General features: G+C 42.7%; 2 long non-coding RNA genes across 8 annotated transcripts; both read left to right on the top strand.

Moving 5' to 3' along the window:
- Positions 1 to 6,647: 6,647 nt before the first annotated feature.
- Positions 6,648 to 7,514, top strand: LOC135435760 (uncharacterized). Of its 4 annotated transcripts, none has more exons than XR_010437427.1 (3): positions 6,648 to 6,949; positions 7,007 to 7,196; positions 7,259 to 7,514. It is a non-coding gene; the product is annotated as an uncharacterized LOC135435760 (long non-coding RNA). The 4 variants fall into 4 exon arrangements; XR_010437428.1 differs by having other exon boundaries at positions 6,648 to 6,941; XR_010437429.1 differs by having other exon boundaries at positions 6,648 to 6,925.
- Positions 7,515 to 7,665: 151 nt separating this feature from the next.
- LOC135435761 (uncharacterized) lies at positions 7,666 to 8,481 on the top strand. Of its 4 annotated transcripts, none has more exons than XR_010437431.1 (3): positions 7,666 to 7,916; positions 7,974 to 8,163; positions 8,226 to 8,481. It is a non-coding gene; the product is annotated as an uncharacterized LOC135435761 (long non-coding RNA). The 4 variants fall into 4 exon arrangements; XR_010437432.1 differs by having other exon boundaries at positions 7,666 to 7,908; XR_010437433.1 differs by having other exon boundaries at positions 7,666 to 7,892.
- The last annotated feature ends 266 nt before the right edge of the window (positions 8,482 to 8,747 follow it).

Raw genomic sequence — 8,747 nt, forward strand, 5'->3', positions numbered from 1 at the left:
TCATTTCTACTTATTGGTATGCAAACAGAAATTTTAGAAACAGAGTTGGCGCTTAATATTATGCAACATTCTCCAGTTTGCAAGGTGGAGAGGAACATGACATGAGATACATTTAACATTTAATCTCGACTGGCCTACATTTAAACATAACATATTCTGTACATTTAACATATTGTCTTAGGTCAGTTAGCTAGGGGAAATTTCTGCACGATCAGCTGGCAATGCTGTCGTGTGAATGGCAAGTATACATAAATACAAAAGGGGCACGCTGAGTACATGTAAGTAAATAAAATTTTAAATTTAACAATTTTATGGCTAGCTTAGGTTTACTTTTATTTCTAATTTGTAGCGCACCGCTTTACGATGCGCTGGCCGCCTGGCTATTACGCCGGAGTGGGTGCAATGGATCCGGTGGAGTCCGGGTCGTCGCTTGGCTGGCTGAGCCTGCAGCCTTATGCGCTCTGTAGCCACTGATGTGACGAGCGCCTTCCAGGTGGTGGTCTGGTGCTGGGCCCTCAGGCCGATGCTGGTTAAGAGTAGCCATACTCCCAAGATTTTAGGCCAGTGGACTACCCATTTGCCGCTGCTGCAACACATGAGCGTGCCCATTGGCTTATTGACTTGCAGCTGTTGCTGCCTTCTGCTCCTCTTTGGCGATGGTGGGTCAACGTGTGCGGGACCCATGGTGTGCCGTTTTCCGGCGTGCCTTCGCTGTTGAGGAAGATGTTGGTCCTGGGATATAGCTAAGTACCTGCATGGCCTTTTGGGCGCCAGTTGTGATTCAGAGGCTCTGCGTTTGACAACTGTATACTTTTGTTGATTGTCGCTTTCATTGCAGGTGTTGATGGGCCGCTGAGTGGGCTGGGAAAGTCGTCGCTTACGTTTCAGCCTATGGGGCGCCGACATGAGTTGCTGCTGCTGCTGCTGAGTGGCTGGTAGCTGCTGAATATCCAGCAGCTGGATTGACTGTTGCTGCTTCTGCCGTGGGTGCACCGTCTGGGCTTTCGGCGCTGGCTGCTGTCGTTGCTGCTGCTGCTCGTCGTCGGACTGTCTTAATGGCTGTGGCTGTTGGCCACCCAGTACCTCAGCGAGGGCTACTGTCGTCTGATCCGGTGGCTGCTCAGTCAGCCTAATTTGCTGATTACCGTATGCTGGAATCTGTAAGATGTAAGAGTTTGTATTAGTGTCCGTGCCAATGGGTCTAGTGTTGGTCCAGTTGTCCCTGGCCACGTCCTCATTGGGGTCATCTTCCGTCAGATCGTATAATGTCTGTGGGGCTGGTGGATAAGCAGTTTGGGGCATCCGTTGCTCATTGGAGTCATCTACCGTCAGGTCGTATACTGTCTGTACTACTGGTAGATGAGCAAGTTGGGGCGTCTGTTGCTCATTCGCGTCATCTGCCGTCAGATCGCATACTGCCTGTACTGCTAAATGATGCACAGTTTGAAGCATCTGTTGCTCAACGTGGCTTTGTTGTAGAGTCTCGTCTAGCTCGCGTTCAATTTCTCCTCTTATTTGATTCAGTCGTTCGCTTAGTTGCTGCTCATCTACATTTATGATTAGCTGATGTTGCTGCTGGCTCGCTGGTGGGTCCGTCCGCCCTTGGTGTATATCCGGGAGGATAAGTTGCTGTATATAAGCTGGTTGGTCCTGACTGTACTCAATTAGGATGTTCCTGGACATAAGCCCATTTCTGTGGCTTCTTCTAAGTGAGTTTATTTGGTACTCTCCAAATCTGGCTTTTACCCTTGGCCGCTGCCTGTGTGTTGTACTATTAGGGCTGGGCGTATTCGCTCGCCTCCTGGACTCTTGTTCCTCATGTTCAAGGCGCAGCAGTGTAGGCAGGCTGTCCTCAATTTGCTGGTTATCAGTTATTTGGTGGTGCTGCTGCTGTTGTTGCAGAGGCCTTATGTGGCGCTCCAATTGGAGTGCATATAAGGGCCGATTAAGGCGAATTGGTGTGAACGGTTCACTTATTAGCTTTCGAGCATTAATATTTGGATGAGTACTGAGAGCTTTTGCAAATCTACCACTAGTCAAATGGTAGATTTCGTCTACCGTGGCTATGTCATGGGCATCCCTGATTGACTGATTCCGCGTGTATCTTGAGGCTCTGGCAATTTTGCGTAGTATTTTATTTTGTCCGACTTCTAGGCGATGGAATTGTGTGGCCGACACTAGTGCACCCCAAACTGGGAGTGCATAGCGCCATATTGGTGCAATCATCTGCTTATATATTGTCATTTTACATTCGACAGTCAGCGGACTCTTGTCACCAATGAGCCAATCCAGCTTCTTGCACAGTGCACCAGTGCGTGCACATAGCGTAGTTACATGATGTTTCATGTTCAGCTTCTTGTCCAGCTGAACTCCCAGATATTGATGCCTTGTTTTGTTGGCTATTTCCTGGCCGTTTAGCCTTGGTGAGGATGCTGTCTGACTTTGACGTTGAATTGTGCGCAGTGTGAACATAACGTGTGCTGTTTTGTTCGCATTTACCTGTATGCACCAACGTTTTGTCCAATTCTCGAACGCTTTTAGGTACATCTCGTTTCTAGTAATTGCCCTATCGTGCAGTAGTGATGCACACATAACTACCGTGTCGTCGGCAAAGGTGGAGAGCAGCGTGCTGGTGGTTAAAGATGCATTCGTAGCCGAAGCTGATGAATGCCATGAGTTCCTCATAATAGTTGAGGGGAGTGGCATGTCCGATGTGTATATAATATACAAAATCGGTCCCAATACGCTGCCCTGGGGTACTCCAGCGCTAATATGTCCGATCCTTGATCGAGTTCCCTCATTTCCGTTAACTATAAATGTGCGGTCGGTGAGATAACTTTTTAATACATTCCACAGGACTGCAGGTAGTAGTTTGGCCAGTTTGCTTAAGAGTCCCTCGTGCCAGACACGATCAAACGCTTCGCGTATATCGACGAACACGGCCGAGCAGTATTGCCTCTTTTCGTACGCATTCAAGATGAATTGTGTTACGCGTGCTAATTGCTGCTCGGTGCCGTGCTCTTTGCGGAATCCAAATTGATGATTCGGTACTGCCTGGGCAAAGTCCTTGCACTCGAACATTCTAGTCATTAGTAGCCGCTCGAAAATTTTACTGAATCCTGCCAGCAGACTTATTGGCCTGTAGGAGCTGACCTCTTCCGTTGGTTTTCCAGGTTTGAGAACCATTTTGATTTCTGCGCATTTCCATTGGCGCGGAAAATGTCCATGCCTAAGTATACAGTTGTATATGTTTGTAAGATATATAATCGCTTTATGCGGAAGTGATTTAATAACGTGGTTGGTATATTATCAATGCCCGGCGTCTTTTTTAGTGTCAAGGCGGCGATCACTTGGCTTACCTCCTTGTCTGTGACTGGGCGGAATGGCGGAGTATTTGACTGCTCATGCTGTCGCTGCTGCTGGAGAAGCATAAACTGATTCACTTCATTGCTGATTTGTAATCGCTCTTCAGCCGTATTCGTTAAATTTAAGCTGAATCTTTGCTCTAAATATTCTGCAAAGGCTTCAGCCTTCTGTTTATTTGTTTTAGTCCATTCTACAATGCTATTATTATTTTGTGTGCCATTGCCATGGGACGTAGTAATGCCTGTCTTAATTTTTAAAGGACGATTAGGCTCTGGCTGTCGTTTGATTGTGTTGGTTGTCCTCCATAACTGTTGCGTACGATTTGAGTCTGTATCGTTAATTTTTGCAATTTGCCGATTAAGGTTATTAATCTTATCCCGGCGTAGTGATTTGTTTAGTCGGTTTTGTGCCTGCCTATATTGTCTACATGCTAGCGGTGTGCATAGCAACATATAAGAGAATTTCAATTGCCTTTTTTTGCGTATTTGCTTAAGAGTTTCTGCGCTTAGCTTGTAGCGGCCATATCTTATGCGATTCGAGGCACTTACTGGTTGCCGTCTTCTGCGGGGAGGCGGTGTAGCAGCTATGGCTGCGTTCCTTATTTTTCCATATAGAATGTCGATGGCATCCTCAATGTCAGTTCCGGAATTGATGACGATATTTAATCGTAGATTTTCGTTGAGAAATCTTTTAAATTTCTTAATATTTGCATGTCGTTGCAATATTTTATGTTTAACATTGATTTCCTCAAGTGTCTGGCCGATAGCCATATCAATGTGAATAGGCAGGTGATCAGAGTTCAGATCGATTGTTGAGTATGTTCGTAGTCGCCTGTCTCTGATGCCACCATAAATTGCGAAGTCTATTGCGGATGGCTTATTCCCTCGAGCGTAGGGATAATGCGTGGCTCCGCCCGTCGCTAATAAGTTATAGTTTTTGTTTGAGTGTATTGTTTTTAAAAGCTCCCTCCCTCGTTGGCAGTGTCGCGTGTTGCCCCACCATATATTTTTGGCATTCCAATCTCCACATATGATGAATCCATGTGGACTCAGGCTGTCAATGTGGCTGAGAAGTTTGCCAAAGTTGTCTGCCGTCCATTTATATTGAGGTGGGCAATATATCGGAGCGACTACTATTGTTTCCCGTATTGATAGGGTGATGGCAACTGGAGCGCATTGTATAGCATCATACATTATTGGTTCCAGACCAATATGCTTGATGCCATGTTTGACTAGAATGGCGACGCCTCCAGATCTTTGATTTGGAGAGTGTCGCTTTGCCACATATGTGTGGTAGCCATCAATGTTTAGTGGGGCGTTGTTCGCATGAGTTTCTCGGCTTGAGTTTGATTTACAGGTAGATCCTTGTCGTATTTCAATGACCATCATAATGTCAACATTGTGATGGTGCATAAAGGCTTCCAATTCTCTACATTTATTGGATATACCAGCAGCATTCCAATAGGCCATTTTAAATGTGTGGCCGTATTGAGTGCTGACGGCATGAGTTCCATATTTATTGGCTGTAGTTATGTTGCTATTGTCAATGGCAGGAGTGGCTAAATTATAATTATTAATTGTATTGGCATTTAAATTGTTTGTATATTCGAATTGGCTGTTAGACATTATAATTATCATTGGCGGCATTGAAAAAGCCAGCGTAATGGCTTGCTAGCATTTGGGTGACTGGGCATAACGTGTCCAGTGGCTGTGGCTCAACATTTTTGAAAAATGTTAATTCCGTCCATTTAGTATGGAATTTTAGGACACAGATCATTTCTGTGTCAGAATTGGATGGGCTATCACCAAGCATGTTGCTATGAACTTGCTCTCTAACAACATGTTGCTGTAGCCCCAAATTATTGCTCCCAACATTTTGTTCGCAGCTCGAGACGAACATGTTGCCATGATCGCTCTCACTACGTTCATAGCTGCTGCTGCTGCTGAATTTGCTCAAGTTCGTTGCCGCTCTGCTGCCGTCACTAAAACGCTCAATTGGCGCTTCTGCCGACGCTAGCGCTGACAGCGACTGAGCCGCAGAGAGCGTTGGCGCTCTCTTGTGTTTCGGCTTCGGCTTTCTCCGTTGCTTCTGCTGGTGTTGTTGCTGCTGCTGCTTGGGTAGCTGTTGCCGTTGCTGGTGTTGTTGGTGTTGTGTTTTAAGCTGCTGCTGCAGCTGTATTGGAGCGCCAATGGCGATATTTTCAGCAACAGGTGCCGGGGTATGGGGGGGGGCAGCTACTTTTGTAGCTCTGGGTGCAGCGATGGCCGCCAGCTTGGACGCCGCCTTTTCGCGCATTTTCTCCTATTTACTTGGTTATGTACTTGCCCTTTTTTTGATTTTTGCCTTATATACATAGCATTATGTATAAAATTTTGAATTTTTTTGCGTAGATTTCCCTCGCTGTCGTCAGGTATCTCGTCAGGATTGGCTTCTTTTGTTAATATAATTAACAAGGTGTTGCTGCTTTGCTGTATATAAGGCTATATATCAGCACACATTTACTTATTTATATATTTTTAATTTATTAATTTATTTATTTAATTGTTTAGCATTTAAAAATGCTGATTGGCAGTCTTTGATTTATTAGAAAAACTTTATTTTATTAATTTTTCCACTTTTTTTCTCATTTTTAGGTTACTTTACTTTCATTTATTGGCTTTTTATTTATTTATTTAGCATTTAAAAATGCTGATTGACTGTCTATTAACTGTTCACTTAATAAACGTTATTATTTTCCATTAAATGGCACAAGCATTTTATTTACTTTTATTTAATTTAATTTAATTTAGTAGCAAAAATAATTCAAACACTTGTAAAGTTTTTTTTTTTTCCAGAGTCTGTTGGCTGGGCCGGGCGCTGGTCCGGTATGCACGTCCGCTCGCCTCGACCGCCACAGAGAGATTTTTATTGTTACTCATTTCTACTTATTGGTATGCAAACAGAAATTTTAGAAACAGAGTTGGCGCTTAATATTATGCAACATTCTCCAGTTTGCAAGGTGGAGAGGAACATGACATGAGATACATTTAACATTTAATCTCGACTGACCTACATTTAAACATAACATATTTGTTTACTGTTCGACGCTAGGACAAACACAATCTCGGTCCAGATTCCAGAGCCCACCTCAATTTTTTTTTTTTTTTTTTTTTACAATATATACTAGCCTGTTGCTTGGTACATATAGAAGACGGGGCCCAAATCTCTACCAGTAGATAACCAATGGTAAGATTCGAGGAGTATCCGCAAACGCCACTGAGTGGACCACGCGGCAACTTCCTTCTTTTTCCTTTATATTGACAGAGCATTTACAGATACCATACATCCAAATGGAAGCGAGTGTGTGAATGGAATATGAGTGAACACACAGGAGGAATTGGTTCCCACTTGACCATGGTGCAGAAACACATTCCAAACAAACACGCTCCACATTCATATGTAGGCAGCCAAGCTTTGTCCGGATTTATTTAGGATAGATGTTTACAAATTCCAGTTACAAAATTTGAAGCTTAATATAATCACAATACTTTGATTTGATATAGTTTAGGGTTTTATCCCGGTATGATATAGCAAGTGTAATTATGTTTGTCTCATTTCTTCTTTGTAATTGATTGTGATTAATTGAGCATAACATCTTTAGACTGAAAGCGGCGACAGCATTACTAGTATTTTGAATGCCATAAGCCGGCTGTTCTGATAATGTGCTGTAAGGGAGAGGAGGTGACGTAAAAATGGCAAGAGTGCAGGGCAACTTGGATGAAAAAACTGCTGCTTGAGACAAAAGGCAGGACTAAAAAACATCTTAGAATACCCTGCTGCTGCAATGCCAGGTATGACAAAGTATTTTAACTGGTTACCATGCGTTGTCGTTTGTGCGTCTCCCCTCTCATAGAGACTGACGTGCGATGGATTTTTAATGTATAGAGTAAGTTTATTTATGGGTGATGTTGTGTGACTGTGCAACTGGATAAATGACAAAGACATCAAATGAATGATGCAAAAGTTTATTAGGAGTGGATGGTTGTAACATGAACAAGCTGCCGACAGCATAACTAGAACATACACGGTTGCGGTCTTGGCATTGTCTCTATTCTAGTATGCAGAGCGGAAAGCAAGTTGCATATTGAATAATTATAATGTTCCAGAAAGTTTATGAAGATTGGTTAATTTGGAAATTAAAGACTATGGGAGTTGTTCAACTGTACGAGAAATTGTAATATGAACAAGCTGCCGACAGCATAACTAGAACTTTTTTTCCTTTATATTGACAGAGCATTTACAGATACCATACATCAAATGGAAGCGAGTGTGTGAATGGAATATGAGTGAACACACAGGAGGAATTGGTTCCCACTTGACCATGGTGCAGAAACACATTCCAAACAAACACGCTCCACATTCATATGTAGGCAGCCAAGCTTTGTCCGGATTTATTTAGGATAGATGTTTACAAATTCCAGTTACAAAATTTGAAGCTTAATATAATCACAATACTTTGATTTGATATAGTTTAGGGTTTTATCCCGGTATGATATAGCAAGTGTAATTATGTTTGTCTCATTTCTTCTTTGTAATTGATTGTGATTAATTGAGCATAACATCTTTAGACTGAAAGCGGCGACAGCATTACTAGTATTTTGAATGCCATAAGCCGGCTGTTCTGATAATGTGCTGTAAGGGAGAGGAGGTGACGTAAAAATGGCAAGAGTGCAGGGCAACTTGGATGAAAAAACTGCTGCTTGAGACAAAAGGCAGGACTAAAAAACATCTTAGAATACCCTGCTGCTGCAATGCCAGGTATGACAAAGTATTTTAACTGGTTACCATGCGTTGTCGTTTGTGCGTCTCCCCTCTCATAGAGACTGACGTGCGATGGATTTTTAATGTATAGAGTAAGTTTATTTATGGGTGATGTTGTGTGACTGTGCAACTGGATAAATGACAAAGACATCAAATGAATGATGCAAAAGTTTATTAGGAGTGGATGGTTGTAACATGAACAAGCTGCCGACAGCATAACTAGAACATACACGGTTGCGGTCTTGGCATTGTCTCTATTCTAGTATGCAGAGCGGAAAGCAAGTTGCATATTGAATAATTATAATGTTCCAGAAAGTTTATGAAGATTGGTTAATTTGGAAATTAAAGACTATGGGAGTTGTTCAACTGTACGAGAAATTGTAATATGAACAAGCTGCCGACAGCATAACTAGAACATACACGGTTGCGGTCTTGGCATTGTCTCTATTCTAGTATGCAGAGCGGAATGCATGTGCATATTGAATAATTATAATGCTCCAGAAAGTTGATAGAGAATGGTTAATTTGGAAATTAGTTTGTTAATAGAGATCGTATAGGATAATTATGAAGAGTATCCTAGG

This window comes from Drosophila montana, unplaced genomic scaffold (genome assembly GCF_035044405.1).
Source record: "Drosophila montana isolate Dmon_TW-CO22-7 unplaced genomic scaffold, ASM3504440v1 contig_3690_1, whole genome shotgun sequence".
Taxonomy (NCBI): Eukaryota; Metazoa; Arthropoda; class Insecta; order Diptera; family Drosophilidae; genus Drosophila; species Drosophila montana.